This window comes from Paramisgurnus dabryanus, chromosome 5 (assembly GCF_030506205.2).
Source record: "Paramisgurnus dabryanus chromosome 5, PD_genome_1.1, whole genome shotgun sequence".
Classification (NCBI taxonomy): domain Eukaryota; kingdom Metazoa; phylum Chordata; class Actinopteri; order Cypriniformes; family Cobitidae; genus Paramisgurnus; species Paramisgurnus dabryanus.
The window spans coordinates 50,026,736-50,050,985 of NC_133341.1; the positions used below are offsets into that span (position 1 = coordinate 50,026,736).

Consider the following 24,250-nt stretch of genomic DNA (forward strand, 5'->3'; position numbering starts at 1 on the left):
TTTGACAAGTCATAGCTCCGCTCGAGGATTTTGTAGCAACATGTAGGTTACAACATTTGAAGAGGGTGGTAGACTCTGTAAGAACATACATCACAATGGGGTATAAGTTGTACCCCTGGGGTGTAAGAGGTGCCCAAAAATGCCCAATGAAAAGTCAATGGGGGAAAATCCCATAGACTTAACATTGCAAAAACTTTGACGGGTCATAGGTCCGAGCGAGGATTTCGTAGAAGCATGTCGGTTACTAAATTTGAAGAGGGTGCTAGACTCTGTCAGGACGTCCCCCGCAATGGGGTGTAAGGTTACCCTAGCAACCATTTTGGGCACCCTAGCAACCTATCCCATAGACTGCCATTACAAAATGCCCAGAGGGATATCTTTGCACCACAGTGTCACAGAGACATGGGGGTGGGCTCATTTTACTCAGGCATCCAATCAGCCTCTCAGGACCCTTGCAGAGTTACTAAGCCACGCCCCTAGCAACCACTTTTGAGAACCCTAGCAACATAACATTCAAACAGTTATATCTCGGCATCAGAACATCGTAGCGACACGGGGGTTGGACCGTTTTACTTGTGACTCGGAGTGTAATCACTTGCCACATCATTGGCCACCCCCAAGCCACGCCCCTAGCAACCAAATATGAGCACCCTAGCAACGGAATAAACAAATCGTTATATCTCCGCATCAGAAAATCGTAGAGACACCGGGGTTGCAACGTTTTACTCGTGACTCAGAGGGTAATCAGTAGTGGATGCCAAGAGGTATTAAGCCACGCCCCTAGCAACCAAATATGAGCACCCTAGCAACCGAATAAACAAAGCCTTATATCTCCGCATCAGAAAATCGTAGAGACATGGGGGTTGGACCATTTTCCTCATGACTCAGAGGGTAATCACTAGTGGATGCCAAGTGGTATTAAGCCACGCCCATAGCAACCAAATATGAGCACCCTAGCAACCGAATAAACAAATCATTATATCTCCACATCAGAAAATCGTAGAGACACGGGGGTTGGACCGTTTTACTCGTGACTTGGAGTGTAATCACCCGTGGATGCCAATTTTCTCCCTGGCAACCAAATACAGTACCCTAGCAACAGAGTAAACAAAGCCTTATATCTCCGCATCAGAACATCGTAGAGACACAGGGGTTGGACCGTTTGACTCGTGACTCGGAGGGTAATCACTAGTGGATGCCATTTTTTCCCCTAGCAACCAAATACAGTACCCTAGCAACAGAGTAAACAAAGCCTTATATCTCCACATCAGAACATCGTAGAGACACGGGGGTTGGACCGTTTGAATTGTGACTCGGACGGTAATCACTAGTGGATGCCATTTTCTCCCTAGCAACCAAATACAATACCCTAGCAACAGAGTAAACAAAGCCTTATATCTCCGCATCAGAACATCGTAGAGACACGGGGGTTGGACCATTTTACTTGTGACTCGGCATGTAATCACTAGTGGATGCCAATTTTTTCCCTAGCAACCAAATACAGTACCCTAGCAACCGCATAAACAAAGCCTTATATCGCCGCATCAGAACATCGTAGAGACATGAGAGTTGGATCGTTTTACTTTTGGCTTGGAGTATAATCATATATGGTCCCCAGAATTTTGCCACGGCAAGCACCACTTCACATTTTCTTCAGGAAATGTACCTATCTAGTTATTATTATTCTTTTTCTGGACACTTTTTCGGCGCGTAACTCGTCCCGCACGCTTTGTCGTAGACCCATAAATCAGGGCTCAAATCGACCGGCTTATTGAGGAGAGGTGTGCTATGACTTTTATAAGCGATCGGGTGCAGGATTTCCGAAAGGGGGGCGAAAAACCACCCAAAAAATCCCATTGACTTAACATTGCGCCCAACTTTGACGAGTCATAGCTCCGCTCGAGGATTTTGTAGAAACATGTGGGTTACAACATTTGAAGAGGGTGGTAGGCTCTGTAAGAACATGGATCACAATGGGGTGTAAGTTGTACCCCTGGGGTGTAAGAGGTGCCCAAAAGTGCCCCAATGAAAAGTCAATGGGGCAAAATCCCATAGACTTACCATTGCAAAAATTTTGACGGGTCATAGGTCCGAGCCAGGATTTCATAGAAACATGTGGGTTACTAAATTTGAAGAGGGTGCTAGACTCTGTCAGGACGTCCCCCACAATGGGGTGTAAGGTTACCATAGCAACCATTTTGGGCACCCTAGCAACCTATACCATAGACTGCCATTATAAAATGCCCGGATGGATATCTTTGCACCACAGTGTCATAGAGACATGGGGGTGGGCTCATTTTACTCAGGCATCCAATCAGTCTCTCAGGATCCTTACAGACTTACTAAGCCACGCCCCTAGCAACCACTTTTGAGCACCCTAGCAACATTAAATACAAACAGTTATATCTCGGCATCAGAACATCGTAGAGACACGGGGGTTGGACCGTTTTACTTGTGACTAGGGGTGTAACAATTGGGCACATCATTGGCCACTCCCAAGCCACGCCCCTAGCAACCAAATTTGAGCACCCTAGCAACCGAATAAACAAAGCCTTATATCTCCGCATCAGAACATCGTAGAGACACGGGGTTTGGACCGTTTTACTTATGACTCGGAGTGTAATCACTGGGCACATCATTGGCCACTCCCAAGCCACGCCCCTAGCAACCAAATACAGTACCCTAGCAACAGAGTAAACAAAGCCTTATATCTCCGCATCAGAACAACGTAGAGACACGGGGGTTGGACCGTTTTACTTGTGACTCGGAGTGTAATCACTGGGCACATCATTGGCCACTCCCAAGCCACGCCCCTAGCAACCAAATACAGTAACCTAGCAACAGAGTAAACAAAGCCTTATATCTCCGCATCAGAACATCGTAGAGACACGGGGGTTGGACCGTTTTACTTGTGACTCGGAGTGTAATCACTGGGCACATAATTGGCCACTCCCAAGCCACGCCCCTAGCAACCAAATACAATACCCTAGCAACAGAGTAAACAAAGCCTTATATCTCCGCATCAGAACATCGTAGAGACACGGGGGTTGAACCGTTTTACTTGTGACTCCGAGTGTAATCACTGGGCACATCATTGGCCACTCCCAAGCCACGCCCCTAGCAACCAAATACAGTACCCTAGCAACAGAGTAAACAAAGCCTTATATCTCCACATCAGAACATCGTAGAGACATGGGGGTTGGACCGTTTGACTCATGACTCGGAGGGTAATCACTAGTGGATGCCATTTTTTTCCCTAGCAACCAAATACAGTACCCTAGCAACAGAGTAAACAAAGCCTTATATCTCCGCATCAGAACATCGTAGAGACATGGGGTTTGGACCGTTTGACTCGTGACTTTGAGGGTAATCACTAGTGGATGCCATTTTTTTCCCTAGCAACCAAATACAGTACCCTAGCAACAGAGTAAACAAAGCCTTATATCTCCGCATCAGAACATCGTAGAGACACGGGGGTTGGACCGTTTGACTCATGACTCGGAGGGTAATCACTAGTGGATGCAATTTTTTTCCCTAGCAACCAAATACAGTACCCTAGCAACAGAGTAAACAAAGCCTTATATCTCCGCATCAGAACATCGTAGAGACACGGGGGTTGGACCGTTTGACTCGTGACTCGGAGTGTAATCACTAGTGGATGCCAATTTTCTCCCTAGCAACCAAATACATTACCCTAGCAACAGAGTAAACAAAGCCTTTTATCTCCACATCAGAACATCGCAGAGACACGGGGGTTGGACCGTTTGACTCGTATCTCGGAGTGTAATCACTAGTGGATGCCAATTTTTTCCCTAGCAACCAAATACAGTACCCTAGCAACAGAGTAAACAAAGCCTTATATCTCCGCATCAGAACATCGTAGAGACACGGGGGTTTGACCGTTTGACTCGTGACTCGGAGTGTAATCACTAGTGGATGCCAATTTTTTCCCTAGCAACCAAATACAGTACCCTAGCAACCGAATAAACAAAGCCTTATATCTTCGCATCAGAATATCGTAGAGACATGTGGGTTGAATTGTTTTACTTTTGGCTTGGAGTATAATCATATATTGTCCCCCGAATTTTGCCACGGCAAGCACCACTTCACATTTTCTTCAGGAAATGTACCTATCTAGTTATTAGTGGTGCTTGCATTTATGCAAGGCATCACTATTATTATTGCTCATACTTATTATATCTTATTCTTATGTCTGCACACTTTTTCGGCGCGTAACTCGTCCCGCACGGTTTGCCATAGTCCCATGAAAGAGGGCTCAAATCGACCGGATTATTAAGGAGAGGTGTGCTATGACTTTTATAAGCGATCGGGTGCAGGATTTTCCAAAGGGGGGCGAAAAACCACCCGAAAAATCCCATTGACTTAACATTGGGCCGAACTTTGACGGGTCATAGCTCCGCTTGAGGATTTTGTAGAAACATGTAGGTTACAACATTTGAAGAGGGTGATAGACTCTGTAAGAACATACATCACATTGGGGTGTAAGCTGTACCCCTGGGGTGTAAGAGGCACCCGAAAATTCCCATTGACTTATAATGGGGCAGGAAACATGCCCATATAAGGGAATAAAAAAGTTCCAGATGGGATATCTTCGCTTTACAATGTCGTAGAGACATGGGGGTGGGCTCAATTTACTCAGACATCCAATCAATTTATCAGGATAGTCCCAGAGCTATTAAGCCACGCCCCTAGCAACCACTTTTAAGCACCCTAGCAACATAAAATTCAAACAGTTATATCTTGACATCAGAACATCGTAGAATCACGGGGGTTGGACCGTTTTACTCATGACTCAGAGTATAATCACTGGCCGGATCATTGGCCACTCCCAAGCCACGCCCCTAGCAACCACATTGGAGCACCCTAGCAACCGAATAAACAAATCCTTATTTCTCCGCATCAGAACATCGTAGAGACACAGGGGTTGGACCATTTTACTTGTGACTCAGAGCGTAATAACTTGCGACATCATTGGCCACTCTCAAGCCACGCGCCTAGCAACCAAATATGAGCACCCTAGCAACCGAATAAACAAAGCCTTATATCTCTGCATCAGAACATCATAGAATCACGGGGGTTGGACCGTTTTACTTGTGACTCGGAGGGTAATCACTGGCCGCATCATTGGCCACTCCCAAGCCACGCCCCTAGCAACCAAATTGGAGCACCCTAGCAACCGAATAAACAAATCCTTATTTCTCCGCATCAGAACATCGTAGAGACACGGGGGTTGGACCATTTTACTTGTGACTCAGAGCGTAATAACTTGCGACATCATTGGCCACTCCCAAGCCACGCCCCTAGCAACCAAATATAGTACCCTAGCAACAGAGTAAACAAAGCCTTATATCTCAGCATCAGAACATCGTAGAGACACAGGGGTTGGACCATTTGACTCGTGACTCAGAGTGTAATCACTATGGGATGCCAATTTTTTCCCTAGCAACCAAATACAGTACCCTAGCAACAGAGTAAACAAAGCCTTATATCTCCGCATCAGAACATCGTAGAGACACGGGGGTTGGACCGTTTGACTCGTGACTCAGAGTGTAATCACTATGGGGTGCCAATTTTTTCCATAGCAACCAAATACAGTACCCTAGCAACAGAGTAAACAAAGCCTTATATCTCAGCATCAGAACATGGTAGAGACACGGGGGTTGGACCGTTTGACTCGTGACTCGGCGGGTAATCACTATGGGATGCCAATTTTTTCCCTAGCAACCAAATACAGTACCCTAGCAACAGAGTAAACAAAGCCTTATATCTCCGCATCAGAACATCGTAGAGCCACGGGGGTTGGACCGTTTGACTCGTGACTCAGAGTGTAATCACTATGGGATGCCAATTTTTTCCCTAGCAACCAAATGCAGTACCCTAGCAACAGAGTAAACAAAGCCTTATATCTCCGCATCAGAACATCGTAGAGACACAGGGGTTGGACCGTATGACTCGTGACTCGGCATGTAATCACTAATGGATGCCAATTTTTTCCCTAGCAACCAAATACAGTACCCTAGCAACAGTGTAAACAAAGCCTTATATCTCCGCATCAGAACATCGTAGAGACACGGGGGTTGGACCGTTTTACTCGTGACTCGGTATGTAATCACTAGTGGATGCCAATTTTTTCCCTAGCAACCAAATACAGTACCCTAGCAACAGAGTAAACAAAGCCTTATATCTCCGCATCAGAACATCGTAGAGACACGGGGGTTGGACCGTTTGACTCATGACTCGGAGGGTAATCACTAGTGGATGCCATTTTTTGCCTAGCAACCAAATACAGTACCCTAGCAACAGAGTAAACAAACCCTTATATCTCCGCATCAGAACATCGTAGAGACACGGGGTTTGGACCGTTTGACTCGTGACTCGGAGTGTAATCACTAGTGGATGCCAATTTTCTCCCTAGCAACCAAATACATTACCCTAGCAACAGAGTAAACAAAGCCTTTTATCTCCACATCAGAACATCGCAGAGACACGGGGGTTGGACCGTTTGACTCGTATCTCGGAGTGTAATCACTAGTGGATACCAATTTTTTCCCTAGCAACCAAATACAGTACCCTAGCAACAGAGTAAACAAAGCCTTATATCTCCGCATCAGAACATCGTAGAGACACGGGGGTTTGACCGTTTGACTCGTGACTCGGAGTGTAATCACTAGTGGATGCCAATTTTCTCCCTAGCAACCAAATACAGTACCCTAGCAACCGAATAAACAAAGCCTTATATCTTCGCATCAGAATATCGTAGAGACATGTGGGTTGAATTGTTTTACTTTTGGCTTGGAGTATAATCATATATTGTCCCCCGAAATTTGCCACGACAAGCACCACTTCACATTTTCTTCAGGAAATGTACCTATCTAGTTATTATTATTATTCTTTTTCTTCTGAGACTAAAATTTCTAACTCTAACTCGTCCTAGAGCTTTCAAGCTACAGCCATCAAACTTTGGACATACCTTCGGTCTGATCTGACTCGAGTTGCTATATCTTTTCTAACTGATGGGACCTTCCGAATTCCTAAACGGGGCGCTGAAACACCCCAAAATTTCCATTGACTTAACATTGAGACAAACTTTGACAGGTCATAGCTGCGAGTGAGAAACTTGTAGAAACTTGTGGCTTACCACATTTAAGGAGGCTGACAGGCTGTGTAAGAACATACCTCACAATGGGGTGTAAGCTGTACCCCTGGGGTGTAAGGGGCCCCCAAAATTTCCCATTGACTTATAATGGGGCAGGAAACATGCCCATAAAAGGGAATAAAAGCGTCCCAGATGGAATATCTTCACTTTAGAGTGTCTTAGAGACATGGGGGTGGGCTAATTTTACTCAAGCATCCAATCAGTCTCTTAGGATCACCCCAGAGCTATTAAGCCACGCCCCTAGCAACAATTTTGGGTACCCTAGCAACATCTCCCATAGACTACCATTATAAAAAGCCCAGATGGATATCTTTGCACCAGAGTGTCATAGAGACATAGGGGTGGGCTCATTTTACTCAGGCATCCAATCAGTCTCTTGGGATTCTTATTGAGGTATTAAGCCACGCCCCTAGCAACAAAATATGAAGACCCTGGCAACATAATAAACAAAGCCTTATATCTCTGGATCTGAACATCGTAGAGACACAGAGGTTGGACCGTTTTACTTGTGGCTTGAAGTGTAATCATTATGGGATACCAATTTTCTCCCTAGCAACCAAACTTATTACCCTAGCAACGGAATAAACAAAGCCTTATATCTCCGCTTCAGAACATCATAGAGACACTGGGGTTGGACCGTTTTACTTCTGGCTTGAAGTGTGATCATTATGGGATGCCAATTTTCTCCCTAGCAACCAAATGTAGTACCCTAGCAACGGAATAAACAAAGCCTTATATCTCCGCATCAGAACATTGTAGAGACATAGGGGTTGGACCGTTTTACTTGTGGCTTGAAGTGTGATCATTATGGGATGCCAATTTTCTCCCTAGCAACCAAACTTAGTACCCTAGCAACGGAATAAACAAAGCCTTATATCTCCGCATCAGAACATTGTAGAGACACGGGGGTTGGACCGTTTTACTTGTGGCTTGAAGGGTGATCATTATGGGATGCCAATTTTCTCCCTAGCAACCAAACTTAGTACCCTAGCAACGCAATAAATGTTAGCTTCATGCTAGCTTCCTGCTAATCATCCTAGCTTCATGCTAGCTTCATGCTAATCATGCTAGCATCATGCTAGCTTCATGCTAATCATGCTAGCTTCATGCTAGCTTCATGCTAATCATGCTAGCATCATGCTAACTTCATGCTAATCATGCTAACATCATGCTAGCTTCATGCTAATCATGCTAACATCATGCTAGCTTCATGCTAGCTTCATGCTAATCATGCTAACTTCATGCTAGCTTCCTGCTAATCATGCTAGCTTCATGCTAATCATGTTAGCTTCATGCTAATCATGCTAGCATCATGCTAGCTTCATGCTAATCATACTAGCTTCATGCTAATCATGCTAACATCATGCTAGCTTCATGCTAATCATGCTAGCTTCATGCTAATCATGCTAGCTTCATGCTAATCATGTTAGCATCATGCTAATCATGCTAGCATCATGCTTATCATGCTAGCATCATGCTAGCTTCATGCTAATCATGCTAGCATCATGCTAGCTTTATGCTAATCATGCTATCATCATGCTAGCCTCATGTTAAATTATGCTAGCTTCATGCTAGCTTCATGCTAAATCATGCTAGCTTCATGCTAATCAGGCTAGCTTCATGCTAGCTTCATGCTAATCATGCTAGCATCATGCTAACTTCATGCTAATCATGCTAACATCATGCTAGCTTCATGCTAATCATGCTAACATCATGCTAGCTTCATGCTAGCTTCACGCTAATAATGCTAACTTCATGCTAGCTTCCTGCTAATCATGCTAGCTTCATGCTAGCTTCATGCTAATCATACTAACATCATGCTAGCTTCATGCTAATCATGCTAACTTCATGCTAGCTTCATGCTAGCTTCATGCTAATTATGCTAGCATCATGCTAGCTTCATGCTTATCATACTAGCTTCATGCTAATCATGCTAACATCATGCTAGCTTCATGCTAACATCATGCTAGCTTCATGCTAATCATGCTAGCTTCATGCTAGCTTCATGCTAATCATGCTAGCATCATGTTAACATCATGCTAGCTTCATGCTAATCATGCTAGCTTCATGCTAGCTTCATGCTAATCATGCTAGCATCATGCTAATCATGCTAACATCATGCTAGCTTCAGGCTAATCATGCTAGCATCATGTTAGCTTCATGCTAGCTTCATGCTAATCATGCTAGCATCATGCTAGCTTCATGCTAATCATGCTAACTTCATGCTAGCTTCATGCTAGCTTCATGCTAATCATGCCAGCATCATGCTAATCATGCTACCATCATGCTAGCTTCATGCTAATCATGCTAGCATCATGCTAGCTTTATGCTAATCATGATATCATCATGCTAGCCTCATGTTAAATTATGCTAGCTTCATGCTAGCTTCATGCTAAATCATGCTAGCTTCATGTTAAATCATGTTCGCTTCATGTCAAATCATGGCAGCTTTAATTTAAATTATGATAGCTTCATGCTAAGTTGTCAAACTCTACTCTCAGACTAGGCTTTCTCAAGCCAACATAAAGTTTGTTCCGAAAAACTTTTCTATCTAGTTAATTCTGTGCTGCATCCTTGTCACTTTTCGGAGATTTTCGCCGTTTTGATAGTGTTTTGATCGTGTTACATTACTTCTGGCGGCAGGCGCAGCATACAGCGCAGTCGCTGACGCCATCAACGTCAGAGCACGCTCACGAGCTCTTTGCTGTTGCTGTTGGCGGCGCATATACACGACAAATCTAAACACCTCCCACTCGGAAGCGACACAAAAAACTCAATGGAAAAGCAAACCACGCCAAAGTGAGGTGAGCTGGCCCGACCCAAACTAAACTAAACCGTGGGGTACTATGCAATGGAAAAGCGCCAGTGCTGCATTTTGCTATCCGAGTAATTAAATCCGAGCAAGAAACGCTCACAACATTTCCAAACCCCAGTACGGTAATGTGCAGTTAACCTCCTCTGTGTAGAAAATGTATGGTTTAAAATGTGACCGTCTCAATGTTATATTAGTAGAGATTTCTAGATTCATCTTCTTGGTACAACGCCAAAGTTCGCCAGAGTTCACGGGGGCGCGGAATCACACATGCTCACATATGAGGTAAAGTTGAATGCAAAAATCCGTTCCTCTAATAATTTTTATCTAAAAAAACTTTTAATCATTATTGAACATTAAACTCAATCACGTGGCTATGTAATTTTCGTTGTTCATAAACTTTATGGATTTAAAATTACATTAATTGTATAGGATTATGCAGTTGTTGTGCAAAATGCATTGACACAATTAAACAAGTCATTTAACAAAACGTAAATAAAAAACATGCCGTTCCAGATGTAAATATGATGCCAATATGTCATTATTCCGATTAAATAGTATTTGATATGAAAGTTAGTCAACACTTTTATTTTGGAGGTTTTTGTCATGAAGGCAGGAACAGGAAGGCTCAAAATAGTGCCATGGAAAAGACTGAAAGCTCTATAATATTGATTGAACAAATTGCTTCGAAAATTGATTCAGTTTTTCAAAGTAGTTCCAAACACCACACACGCTGGCGACCCCTGCTGGTCAAAAGAGTGTAAAAGCAGATATGTCCAAACATTTTAAACTTTTTTTTACAAAATAATAGCAAGATTTTTATTAAAATATGTTTTAAAAAATATTTAACTTAACTAAGACATAGTTAAAAGTGTATTATGTGTTTTTAGTTTTATTTGGGGAAAACAAATCATTAAAACTAACTACCCTTTTAATTATGCACATTTTTGTCATTAAATCTGTCTATAAACAAAAAGTAGACAAAATGGTTGTGTTATTAGTCAGATCGGATAAATGTTTTATGAACTTGCATAATAAAACTGACCCGAGTTCACCTAAACAAATTAGACACTGGTCATTTGTGATCAACTTCCCCTAGTGGTGAACCATCGGATTTTCGAAACAGTTATGACGTAATGAAGCCTCGTTTGCTAAAATCACGTGACTTGGGCCAGTTTGAAACACGCTCCGAACCACTGATTCGAAACAAAAGATTCGTAAATGTTTCGAAGCCTCATGAAGCAGTGCTTCGAAAACGACCATCACTATGTATGCACACATTTCTGTAAGCTGTGCACACTGTGCCCCCTTAAAAAAAATTGGTGCATGACGCCCCTGTACAGCAGAGTTCATAAAATATCACTGTTGACTATATTAATGAAATGTCCGAAAATGTAAAGAGAAACGGTAATTTCATCGATTTACCAGCAGGTGCCATTGAAATGAATGGGCTTCAGTGCTGCGTTTGGAACTATGCGTCACTACCGGTCACTACATGAAACGCTGTTACTTCCGCATTCCATTCTTACATGGACGTCTATGTGAGTGTTGTAACTCTATTATTATACGACTCTGGTTCCCGCTATCCACATCAAAAAGTATACAAAAACAAGAGACGAAAGTCTGATGCGTTTTTGGTAACAGCCACTAGGTGGCGCTTCGGTAGCAGGTGCCATTTTGGAATGAAAATGCCCTTTGCTGGAGTTACCAGAGTTACCCCACTAAACATGGAACGTCTGGGAGACATTCAGATCATGTCTGTATAACGTCCGTTAGTTCAGACCCACTTTTAAACGTCTGCTGGACGTGCAATAGAGGGTCAGTGTCTGGACGTCACTCTTGCACTCCTCTTGGATGTCTGTGAACGTACCAAAAAGGTTCAGTGTATGAACGTCAGACTATGACTCCTTATGGATGTGTGTGGACGTGCAAAACAGGGTCAGTGTCTGGACGTCACTCTTGCACCCCTTTTGGATGTCTGCGGACGTGCCAAAAAGGTTCAGTGTATGAACGTCAGACTATGACTCCTTATGGATGTCTCTGGAAGTGCAAAACAGGGTCAGTGTCTGGACGTCACTCTTGCACCCCTTTTGGATGTCTGTGAACGTACCAAAAAGGTTCAGTGTATGAACGTCAGACTATGACTCCTTATGGATGTCTCTGGACGTTCAAAACAGGTTCAGTGTCTGGACGTCACTCTTGCACTCCTCTTGGATGTCTGTGAACGTACCAAAAAGGTTCAGTGTATGAACGTCAGACTATGACTCCTTATGGATGTGTGTGGACGTGCAAAACAGGGTCAGTGTCTGGACGTCACTCTTGCACCCCTTTTGGATGTCTGCGGACGTGCCAAAAAGGTTCAGTGTATGAACGTCAGACTATGACTCCTTATGGATGTCTCTGAAAGTGCAAAACAGGGTCAGTGTCTGGACGTCACTCTTGCACCCCTTTTGGATGTCTGTGAACGTACCAAAAAGGTTCAGTGTATGAACGTCAGACTATGACTCCTTATGGATGTCTCTGGACGTTCAAAACAGGTTCAGTGTCTGGACGTCACTCTTGCACCCCTTTTGGATGTCTGTGAATGTACCAAAAAGGTTCAGTGTATGAACGTCAGACTACGACCCCTTATGGCTGTCTGTGGACGTGCAAAACAGGGTCAGTGTCTGGACGTCACTCTTGCACTCCTCTTGGATGTCTGTGAACGTACCAAAAAGGTTCAGTGTATGAACGTCAGACTATGACTCCTTATGGATGTCTGTGGACGTGCAAAACAGAGTCAGTGTCTGGACGTCACTCTTGCACCCCTTTTGGATGTCTGTGAACGTACCAAAAAGGTTCAGTGTATGAACGTCAGACTATGACCCCTTATGGATGTCTGTGGACATGCAAACCCACATGGAAAGAACCTACATGAGGATATATGCACATATATGAAACCTGCAGCTTATATGCACATACAGTATATGCTGCATATACATGTAGGCAAAATTGAGGTGCATATATGTGCATATACAGGCCATATTGGTCTCATGTATTGCTTATAAATATCCACATATAAGCCCTATACATACAAGATATGTCTCCTATATTGCTCATGGCAGGATCTGTTTATTTTGTAGCTAATACCTCACATTGGCATCTGTCATACATGATGCCTAGCTCATATTTTCTATTATCAAGGCAATAACTAGGAACTAACTAAAAAATTATGTAAGAACTTATGTATGAGCAAACATGTGAAATTGGTATCACATAATTGGCATGTTATGGAATTTAAGCTATGATGTCTACATGTTTTCCTGAAACATTTACAAGGCCAATTTTTTCTCGTGTGAAGATAGTAGATGTCTATGGCTGTGCCAAAAATATTAAATATCTGAACACCTGACCAGAGACCGATATGAACTCATATGGAATTTTTTTTGTAAATCAAGAATTTATTGTCAAATAGTCTGGAGAACTACCTGCTATTTAAAAACAAGAAATCACATGAAATTGGCACATGTTTATATGCAATACTCTACCATTTATGTAATATACAGCCGCTGAAAAATGTATTTTTTTTGCATTTTTTGCATTTATTCATCATTTCTACATTTGTGTCCATATTAGTCCATTGTCTGTTGGCAAGCAAACCTCAGGACTGACATAAACTAACAGCAATGAAAGTATGAGAGCATGACACATGAAACTTGTGATAAAAATAAGGTTATTCCATCAAGTACAATTGTTCCTAAAATACATGTAAAAACATTATGTTGTTTATAAATGAATATGACACCAAACACCAAGGGTTTTTTTTTTGCTCATCCACTGTATTTTTTCTGCCTGCTTTAGCATAGAGCCTACCCTGCTGAAAAAAACAGCATCAAACCAGCATGGACCAGCATGGGAATTATGCTGGTCTTTGCTGGTTTAGCTGGTGCTAATGCTGGTGCTGATGCTGGTTTGATGCTGGTATAGCTGGTGTTCACTAGCAAACCAGCACCAAAACACAACATATGCTGGTCTTGCTGGTATGCTGGTTTTTTCAGCAGGGTATCTTTAGATTCATATCCTTTTCCTTCGAAATAGTTTCTTGTAAAACTGATTTTGGAACCAGTTGTACTTCCCACAACCTGTTGTTGTAAGTGTGGCTCTTATTACAGTCAAGTCCAAATATTGCCTCCCAGCTCCCCTTGGAACATCATGGAACATCTTTTAAACGTTAGACAAAGACATTATGATTACTTCTTTTAGACGTGTTTTTGCTCAGTGGGTTCTCTGGACAAATGCAGATGACATTTCTGACTGCTACAGTCTGTCTGGAAGCTAAAGGGAAACAAAGTATTTTGCCTTCTTTTTTCGTTTCAGTTTTCTGCAAAGACATGTATAGAAAAACATATACTTTTTCTATGTACACAAAAGGCCTATTTCTCATAAATATTGTTCAGAAATCTGTGTAAATCTGTGTTAGTGAGCACTTCTCCTTTGACAAGATAATCCAACTCACAGGTGTGGCACATCAACATGCTGATTAGACAGCATGATTATTGCACAGGTGTGACTTAAGCTGGCCACAATAAAAGCCTTGGATCTCCAGCACCTTGTTTCCAGCCGGGCTCTGTGTCTGTCTGGTTACATCTCAGGCTCTTCCGCCCCCGTCTGCAGCTCTGTGTCCATCAGTCGGCACCCTAGTCTCCTCCATGATGGTTCCTTCCACTCCTCCATGGCTTCTCATGCTCATGTGTCGCCTTGCTCAAGGCCCCATCCTGGACTGCATCTTTGTTCCTCCTCCTGGCAATCCATCTTCCTCCAGAACCTCCCCCTACTCTTCATTGCTCTCCACGGCACAAGTTTGCAGGGATCGTCTGCTCTCACTCACCGGACTACATTACCCATAATCCTTTGCACCCCCTCAACCACCATCTTTAATTTTTTTATACACACACATGCTTACCATTGTCTTTATTCATTGTCGGTTCTTGTCTATGTTATGGGTATTTACCCATAGTCTGTCAAATAAAGTTCTGTTTAGTGTTACCTGTCATCGTCCTCATGCTTCCTACATACTGTGACCCATATTACAAAATGTCTCTGCCCACCTAAAGTTCTTGGATAGGTACATGTCAGCCAAGGGGATGGGTATTTAATATTTTAAAGCAGTAAGTGTGCAGACGGTCAACATCCAGTACCTGAAAAAGTGTTGATGTCCAAACCCTTGTGTAGCATATTTGGTGATAAGACCATTTTGAACTGTGGCCTTAAGAAGTAAAATCGTACACCTGGTTTAAATGGAGGTCAACGGGGATGTCTGAAATTAAACAATAAAAAATTGTATGAATGTCTTTTAGAGGTCTGCAAAGACATTGAAAAACCCTGTAAGGATGTCACTTGGATTTCAATAATGAACATTTAAAAAACATCCTTTAAAAGATGTCTTTTAAACGTTTAGCAAGCATGTCAGTAGGACGTCTAATTTCAACACAAAAAAGACGTCTAGAAAAGACGTTGCAAAAACTTTCATTCTGGATACTCCATGGACTTCTTTTGAACGTTCGACAAACATGTCAGTAGGACGTCTAATTTCAACACATACAAGATGTCTAGAAAAGACGTTGAATGAACTTTGTCTCTGGCTCCCCACTGGACGTCTTTTAAACGTTCAACAAGCATGTCAGTAGGACGTCTAATTCCAACACATAAAAGACGTCTAAAAAAGACGTTGAATGAACGTTGTCTCTGGCTTTCCAGTAGACGTCTTTTAAACATTCAACAAGTATGTCAGTAGGACGTCTAATTTCAACACAAAAAAGACGTCTATAAAAGACATTAAATGAACGTTTTCTCTGGGTCCCCACTGGACGTCTTTTAAACATTCAACAAGCATGTCAGTAGGACGTCTAATTTCAACACAAAAAAGATGTCTAAAAAAGACGTTGCAAAAACTTTCATTCTGGCTACTCAGTGGACGTCTTTTAAACGGTAGACAAAGACGTTATAATGACGTCTTTTGGACGTGTTTTTGTTTAGTGGGTATTTTCCTTTAAAAAATTTATTAGTTATTTAAAGAAGGTTTTGACAAATGTGAGTGACACTGTGCAATATATAATAAATAAGTAAATCTAAAAACATAAAATTCAGCTATTTTTTGTACAACCCCAAAACAGAAAAAGTTGGGACACTGTAGAAATTGTGAGTAAAAAAGGAATGGAATAATTTACAAATCTCATAAACTTATATTTTATTCACAGTAGAATATAGATAACGTATCAAATGTTGAAAGTGAGATATTTTGAAATGTCATGCCAAATATTGGCTCATTTTGGATTTCATGAGAGCTACACATTCCAAAAAAAGTTGGGACAGGTAGCAATAAGAGGCCAGAAAAGTTAAATTTATTTTAAATTTATTTTGATATCCCAGCCGGCATGATTCACCTTTGAAATTTGTCTTTTAATAAAAACACATTCTTTCAAACAGTTTCCAGTTAGTAGTGCAAAAATGGAATATTCCAAATATAGAATGAAATCATAAAATAAGAAAACAAAATCTGGTTTAAAAGTCATTTTATTTATAACTGCAAATGTGAATTTTGTTGTTGGTTTAGTTAGGGTGACCATACGTGCCATTCTTCCCGGACGCATCCCGTCCAGGATTTCGGTGCGTCTTCCGGAAGTCGTATTTGTTGACCGCATACGCCATTCAGTTAAAAACATAAGATATACAATCGTAGTTTCATTCTTACCTTTAAATGTAACGGTTGCTTTTCTGTAATAATAATAATAATCCTCTGTGACGTATGCGGTCGACAAATACGAGTTCCAAAAGACTGGACAGGACGGGTCCAGGAAGAATGGCACGTATGGTCACCCTAGTTTAGTTGACGGTCTTCTTATGGCCACCACCACCCGTCCATTCTGGCTCATGCACTTAAAATATGATGACAGCATCTAAAGAGGAAAAACAAACCGCATGTTATTTCATTGTCAAAAATGCTATGTTTTTTAGGCCATGTATAAAAAAAGTTATTGCACATGAAGGCAAGATGTGTGTTCTTTAATGGTCTGACTAGAAACATAGCATAGCTGATGAAGGAAGAAAGCTGTTGTGTTTACAAATGTGACAATGAGCTTCAATTAAGATCATCTACAGTGCATTCAGAAAGTATTAAGACCCTCTTCACTTTTCAATTTTGTTATGTTCTTTCATGATACTGCAATTGTTTACATTTTTCCTCATAAATTTTTTTACATTTGCAAACGTTTTTTGAAACGTTTGCAAATGTATATTTTTTTACATTATACATATTCAGACCCTTTCCAACAACAATACCTGGAATTTAGCTCAGGTGTCTCCTATTGGTCTTGATGTTTCTACACCTTAAAGGGTTCTGATGAACACAAAGATATTTTGAGGAATGTCTGTAACCAAACTGACCAGAAGCACCACTGACTTCCATAGCAGGATAAAAGAATACAATGGAAGTGAATGGTGCTTCTAACTGTTTGTTTAAAAACAAATCCAGGTGTTGCAAGGTTTGCTGCATCCTTCCCAAAAAGACCTGAGGCTGTAACTGCTGCTTCAAAAGGTGTGTTAACTAAATACAGAGTAAAGGGTCTGAATACTTGGGTGATATTGACTTTATATCCCCCCCCAAATTGAGATGCTAAACAAAGCAAACATTGACTGTTTACCTTACGTGTGGGTCAAACAGCCTCTTGTGCAGTCACTTACCAATGAAAGCTAAGATGGACTCCAGACCTTCTGGACGGTCTGTGAGAGACTTCAAACTCAAACCAGACCAGCAAGGCATCACGTTGGCAGACACCCCAACCTGATCAAAACATTTTGATTAGGAGATATTCTTGTCCTATTTTTAATATAGATTTTACAAACTTGCCACAGATAATCTGGCAAAGCAAAGACTTATGAAACAGCATCTTCCCAAATCTCCTCTTAAGGCTCATCTTGTCTATCATGGCATTTAATAAAGTTCTGAAAAAAAAACATATTTCATTTGTACAAAAACATAAAAAAACTGTGGCCCAAGCACAACTATTAAAAAAAATTAAGAATGTTTCCATTTTTTGTCATGGGACACTATTATTTCCTTACTTTTTGAGGAGTACAGATTTGGCCATCTGGAAAGACACATGACTTCACCAAGTTGCACGGTGATCTGCCTACAATATAAAACACATAAAAAAATAAAAAACAAGTCATAGCCCCTTTTAAAAAGAAAACATAAATTGTGAAATACAAAACACTGCATCTTACAATCCAAAACAGGTAAAAAATATATTGTAAGGTTCCATTACAACATGGTAGCTTGGTGGTGGATTACAATGGTTGGTGGTAACTTTAACTCATGGGCATAACCATCATTTCAAAAGTGATGATAAGACCCATAATACATAAAGATTAGGGCTGTGACAGTTCTCATAACCACTGTGGTGGTAAAGTGCGGCCTGTGGTGGTGAAGTGCGGCCTGCGGTTGCGTGCACGTCAGAAACTATGAAAAATATAAAGTACAATCTCCCCCAGCGAGATATCTTCAAGTTTGTGTGAACGCAAACAGCCAGCAGATTCAGAGTTAGAGCGCTATTTGCAACTGATATCAGTGATGACCCGGTGGCTTGGGAGCAGAACAAAGGCAAAATATTATTTCTTGGTCACTCAAGGTTGCGAAAAAGTATCAATCTGCGCTACCCGTACACCATCAGAACATGTTTTTAGTGCTGCTGAAAACATTATAACCCCAATAAGGTTTCTCACTTTTTGTTTCATGGATTGAAGTGCTACAATAAACACACATAGGCGCCAATCCCGTGGGTGCTCAAAAGCTCGGCTCAAGCACCCAGCGAAATGGCAAAGCACATATGTTCAGTTTATTCACATTAAAGGTACTGTTTTTCCTGATCGCAAATTTAGTTCTTGTGTAATGTGTGTAATGTTGCTGTTTGAGCTTAGGTATTATTTATGCTCTAAGTTCACTGCCAAGTAGGGTTGTTGCGGTGACAGAATTTTCCCACCGGTAAATCAGCGCGTGACAAACCCGGTGATACCGGTTTCACCGGGTGGAAGGGGCTTATAAATGCATTATATAGGGGCATTTTACTTTCACTTTTGAATTAGATGCAACTGTTGTTTAAATCCAGCGCTTGCGCACGCTGCGTTAAATCGCGTATGAATTTGCATGCAAATGCGAGTACAACAGCTGGTTTAAGTGCTTGAGTCAATGTGCGCAGGTACTTCTGACAGAACCCGCCAGTCCCAAGCAGAGCAACCGGCTATTCCTTCATAAAGCGCTGCTTGAATGATGGGTTTATTATTATTCTTAATGAAAAACACAACAAAAAAAACGATCTTGCCTATATTAAACATCATATATGTATATTATAACAAAAACGGGTAAGCACGCGGCTTCTGCCATCATCTGCTCGCCGCAGTCTGACAGGAATAAATGAAATCTGACACCCGCAGCCGCTGCTCTGTGATGATGCGCATTCAGCTCCACTGAATTCAAACAGCAGACACATTCAGTTGTAAGTGTTTGCTCTCTCTAACAAAACTAAATGATTTAATTACAAGAAAATATCAAAACGACGGTGAAAGACGGTGTCGCGGTGGTGATCTAAACGGTGAGAGGCTGAAGCACCGGTAATCACCGTTTCACCGACTATCGCAACAAGCCTACTGCCAAGCGATATATTCCCCTTTCAAACCATACAGTGAACGGCCAGTTTGTACTATAGCCCTCTAATTCCTGGTTGAATGACGAGCATTGACTAACCTCCGCCCACAGGAACACGTCAGTCGCCAGCTAAGCTCAATTGGCTCTGGCTGCACAATTAATCACACATGATTGTCACGCAAATCTCGTCAGTAAAGCTGGTTCCTTGATTAGTAATAAATCACCATCAGCTGCTTTCAGATGGAGCGCCATTTACTACACAGAGCCGTAGTTCACTGACAAAAGGGAAAATATCGCATTCATAATCGGCAATGATTTCTCCTTTTGTCGGGTCTGTGTAGTAAATAGTGCTCCATCTGAAAGCAGCTGATGGTGATTTATTAATTATCAAGAAACCAGCTTTACTGACGAGATGTGCGTGACAATCGTGTTTGATTAATCGTGCAGCCCTTGTCATGGTTCTGCCATCTTGTCCTTTGTTTAATCTAGTCTTGTGGCAGAATCATGACAGACCCATGTTTTGTGTGGGTTCACGTGGTCTCAGTATTGGTTTACTAGACCACGTGTTCCCAGTGTCTTGTCTCTTTTACCCCGCTCCCTTGTCATCCTCCTCATTATTGTTTGATTTATATCACCTGTTCCCCTCTTGATTTGTTACCCTATTTAATCCTCTTGTATTCATTGTCCTGTGCTTGTGCATTGTTTCTGTGTTTTCCAGATACCTGTGAGTACGCTGTTTAAGAGTCAAGTCTAGTCTAGTGTTTATATGTCAAGTGTTTTGTCTAGTTAATTGTTTAGTGTATCCAGTTTAGTGTCAGAGTTTAGTCCAGTGTCCTGTCTAGTTTAGTGTTAAGTCTTCCTGTTTATATTGTTTTGCCCCCTCGTGGGTTTTGTTTTCTGTTTTGTACATAATAAAAGTCTTTTGTGTTCGTACATCTGTCTGCATTTGGGTTCCTCATACAACTTCATAACAGAATGCACAAGCCAGTTAAGAACCCAGCGGACTGGATGTACCGTCGCTGCGCTAGGAGAGGACGCAGTTTTTCTGTTGTACTTGAACCGGGTCCCACCTGGTACGATCCTCTCCTGTTTGGACCCAGGGTCAATTCTAGAAGGGAGCCAGCCAGAACCGCTGGTCCCATCCCTTTGTCTGCCATCCCGGAGGGTCTCACCGTGGGAGTTCTGGCGCTGGAGGACCCAGCGATGACCACTACAGTTCCTGCCAGCTCTGTCCAGCCCCCTGACCTTCGTGGTAAGCGTGAGAGAAGGGTTTCGTGGGAGTCGCCGTCCGAGGGGTCCTCTTCGGAGCCTGCTGCTCTCACCACTGTCCTCACCTCACCTGCCACCGCATCTGCACCACGCCCGAGAAAGAAGAGGAGGAGAAGGGGGTTGACCTCACAGTCTGCGCAGCCTCCGCTGCAGCCCCTGCCGTCTGCGCAGCCACCGCTGCAGCCCCTGCCGTCTGCGCAGCCACCGCTGCAGCCCCTGCCGTCTGCGCAGCCACCGCTGCAGCCCCTGCCGTCTGCGCAGCCACCGCTGCAGCCCCTGCCGTCTGCGCAGCCACCGCTGCAGCCCCTGCCGTCTGCGCAGCCACCGCTGCAGCCCCTGCCGTCTGCGCAGCCACCGCTGCAGCCTCCTGTCACTGTCACGGTCCCGGTCTCGTCTGCGCTGCCGGACGCAGCGCCCCCTGTCACTGTCTCGGTCCCGGTCTCGTCTGCGCTGCCGGACGCAGCGCCCCCTGTCACTGTCTCGGTCCCGGTCTCGTCTGCGCTGCCGGACGCAGCGCCCCCTGTCACTGTCTCGGTCCCGGTCTCGTCTGCGCTGCCGGACGCAGCGCCCCCTGTCACTGTCTCGGTCCCGGTCTCGTCTGCGCTGCCGGACGCAGCGCCCCCTGTCACTGTCTCGGTCCCGGTCTCGTCTGCGCTGCCGGACGCAGCGCCCCCTGTCACTGTCTCGGTCCCGGTCTCGTCTGCGCTGCCGGACGCAGCGCCCCCTGTCACTGTCTCGTCTGCGCTGCCGGACGCAGCGCCCCCTGTCACTGTCTCGTCTGCGCTGCCGGACGCAGCGCCCCCTGTCACTGTCTCGTCTCCGCTGCCGGACGCAGCGCCCCCTGTCACTGTCTCGTCTCCGCTGCCGGACGCAGCGCCCCCTGTCACTGTCTCGTCTCCGCTGCCGGACGCAGCGCCCCCTGTCTCTCCAGCTCCTTCTGTTGCTTCCTCCCCAGCACTGTCATCCTGTTCGTCTGCCTGGTCCCCTGCCACTGTCTCCATGTCCTCCCTGAACTCTCTCCCCTACCCAGTGAGTCCTGGCTCGCCCCCGTCTGCTCCCTTATCTACCCCTACCACGCCCTGGAACCCTACCTTGCCTCCTTTTGTACCCCTTACCCAGTCTGCATCCCCAACCAAGCCTGTTCCCTCCAAGATCCCCACCAAGCCTGCCCGGACTCCTCGTCCCAAGCCCTCCACTACCCCGGAACCCAAGATCCCTTGCCCACCCAGCTCCACCCTACCTGGACTTCCTCACCTGAACTTTGTTTTGCCTCCGCCCCCCCTCCCTTGTTTGTTGTTTTTATTGTGTCACCCCAACCCTCTTGTAATTTTATCTTGTCTGCCCCTGTGTATATTTGTCATGTTTTCTTGGTGTTTGTCTATCTGTCAGTCTGTCTTGTCCCATGTCTAGTGTTCCCCTGGGGAGCGTCTGGTAGCCGCTCCTTTAGGGGGGGATTCTGTCATGGTTCTGCCATCTTGTCCTTTGTTTAATCTAGTCTTGTGGCAGAATCATGACAGACCCATGTTTTGTGTGGGTTCACGTGGTCTCAGTATTGGTTTACTAGACCACGTGTTCCCAGTGTCTTGTCTCTTTTACCCCGCTCCCTTGTCATCCTCCTCATTATTGTTTGATTTATATCACCTGTTCCCCTCTTGATTTGTTACCCTATTTAATCCTCTTGTATTCATTGTCCTGTGCTTGTGCATTGTTTCTGTGTTTTCCAGATACCTGTGAGTACGCTGTTTAAGAGTCAAGTCTAGTCTAGTGTTTATATGTCAAGTGTTTTGTCTAGTTAATTGTTTAGTGTATCCAGTTTAGTGTCAGAGTTTAGTCCAGTGTCCTGTCTAGTTTAGTGTTAAGTCTTCCTGTTTATATTGTTTTGCCCCCTCGTGGGTTTTGTTTTCTGTTTTGTACATAATAAAAGTCTTTTGTGTTCGTACATCTGTCTGCATTTGGGTTCCTCATACAACTTCATAACAGCCCTAGCTCTGACTAAGCTAAGCTGCTGTTGAATCACAACACACTAAACAAACTACACAATCAGAACTCGTTACATATTTCTGAAGTAGGGACTTCATAGAACAAGGAAGACATCAGCCCGTTTTGAGGACAGTGAAAACAGCACTATACAGTAAATTGTGTGAAAAATACTGTTTTTTTCACACGAAACATGAACACAATCAAAATCACAGGAAAAACATTACCTTTAACTTCACAATTCACACGAAAACGTGATTGCGCCACTTTCCACCTTTTCAAAGCTTTTGAGCGCTCCAGACTCTAGAGCACCTGGCGTTGCCTGGTAAAGCTTGAGGTTGTGATGAGCACCCACCGGCGAAAAAAGAAATTGCTGCCTATGATCACACACATTTGTTAAGAAACATCATATCTGATCTTTGTTTACATTTTTATATTTCAATATATATATATATATATATAAAAGATATATACCTCCCCCCTCACACAAACACAAACCACCGCACCACAGTGGTGAATTGGTGCATTACCATCGCGGTGGTAAAATACTGTCACTGTCACAGCCCTAATAAAGATAAGAAGGAAAGAAAGCTGTTATGTACACAACCACAAAGATCCATTTTGTCTGTCAATATGAAGCCTCTTTAAAACTTGCATCAACATCCACTCTGAACTATGAATTCACTTCTGGCTCTGTCTATTGAAAACGAAGGGTGTGAAACATGTATATAATATAGAGGGAATAGTGACATACAGAAGAAAGTAAGTGCTGTGCTGAACAGTGACCATTGCATCCTGAATTATTTTCTTATATTTTATTATATGCGTGCGTGCGTGCGTGCGTGCGTGCGTGCGTGCGTGTGTGTGTGTGTTTTAACTTAATGAAGTGTTCTGTGCCTGGCAGGTAACATGCACACCTTCAGGGTGTCCGCAACCTAGTAAATGGGGCGGAATGTAAGTCGTCAGAGATGACCGCGCTGCTGCCTTGCCTGGGCTTCAATTCCCTATTTTAATTGTACCGCACGTTCATGACGCGCATGGCGACCATGGCTGAGTTCACGTCCCTTCACCGAACCGGTGTTTCGACAGCAGTAATTGCGTTTCCTGGTCATCTGCCTGCGTGAGGATGGAAAAGGAAATTCTGTATTGAACTCTCTGCTGTATGTCTGTCCCTCTGGTCGCGTTGGGATGAACTTGACCGTAACTTCGTTGTTTGTGAATTTTTTTGTTTGCTATAATAAATCGTTGCGATTTATTTTTGTTTCTTTTGTTTTGGTTATTGTATTTTATGTGTGTTATTTGGTTGAATTGTATTTTGTTTGAATGGTATTTAAAG

At 43.3% G+C, this 24,250-nt stretch overlaps 1 long non-coding RNA gene across 1 annotated transcript; it reads right to left on the bottom strand.

The window, feature by feature from the left end:
* Window positions 1–16,534: 16,534 nt before the first annotated feature.
* On the bottom strand, window positions 16,535–23,644 carry LOC141282255 (uncharacterized). Its single transcript, XR_012336800.1, has 5 exons — window positions 23,389–23,644; window positions 23,142–23,291; window positions 18,090–18,157; window positions 17,709–17,969; window positions 16,535–16,924 (listed from the first exon to the last, which is right to left on the bottom strand). It is a non-coding gene; the product is annotated as an uncharacterized lncRNA (long non-coding RNA).
* Window positions 23,645–24,250: the final 606 nt, after the last annotated feature.